The sequence below is a fragment of the Aplysia californica genome, unplaced genomic scaffold (assembly GCF_000002075.1).
Source record: "Aplysia californica isolate F4 #8 unplaced genomic scaffold, AplCal3.0 scaffold00175, whole genome shotgun sequence".
Lineage (NCBI taxonomy): Eukaryota > Metazoa > Mollusca > Gastropoda > Aplysiida > Aplysiidae > Aplysia > Aplysia californica.
In genome coordinates this window covers 48059-49135 of record NW_004797445.1, presented here as the reverse complement: position 1 = coordinate 49135, position 1077 = coordinate 48059, and positions in this window count along the sequence as shown.

Genomic DNA, 1077 nt, shown 5'->3' with positions numbered 1-1077 from the left:
GGTTCACATAATTTGATGTTTTGCCATAAGCTATTAGAAATGAAATTTTCTTTAAAACAATTGATTTGCAACAGTTTTGGTGGCCACAATTGACCCCCTAAAAAGTGCTTCTATGTGTGGGAGTGAAAGTAAAAATTTACCTGCTGCCCTTGGAGGGGCAATTCAAAGGAACTGCAGGACTAGATAAGGCCTACATGCGAAAAAGACGAGTTTTCGACGAGGGGCTCTTCAGTTCTTGAATTATAGTTTTATAGACTATTTTTATACCCTTCTTTCATTTTCATCACCAACGTTCGTTTTTGTTTGTTTTTTTTGTTTGTTGTTGTTGTTGTTTTTTTGCCTTTCTCCTGGTAGGTCATGGTGTTCATCACATCTTCGATTTTTAAAGTGTGTTTGGGGGGGGGGCGAAACTTGCCTCGACTCCAAAAAAAGGTTACCTGTTGGAGCAACTGATCACAAACTTGCTCTTAGTCGGTATCGATTATGGCTAAGCCAGTAGCTGTGTAATTGAATGCTCGCTCTATGTTCAAGGGGGCATGAAGAATAACAAGTTAATAACTATGTAGTACAGGATCTTTGTGGATGCATTTACATACTAGTACGCAGTGGACCAGTGTACCGTGAAAGAAAAATTCGAGAAGAAGGAAATTACTATCACCGGATACATTGTCAAAAGAATTAGCTTTAAACTATAAAGCCAAAATGACACATTTTATCTCAGTCCTCATTGATTTATATCCCTTTCTAATCATGCGCCTTATAACTAGGAAAAAAAGTAAATTGATTATATCCTACTAAAAATTAGATTCCCTCTAACCTTCCTGTTTTGAGCAGGGGTAACTACATGCTGCTTTAAATAAAGAATATAAAGCATGCTGTTAGGGGAACGGGGAAGGCACAACTATGAAAAACAGCCGACATACACGCAGTGCTCTGAGATGAGAACGATCATTTACCAAATACGGTACCCCATAGGCCCTACTGTCGTTTTTTAAATTATTTGATTACAATAGTAGGCAATCGAGATTCAGCAGTCAGCTGACTAGGCTAGAGTAGTGACATCACTGGGGGGGGGGG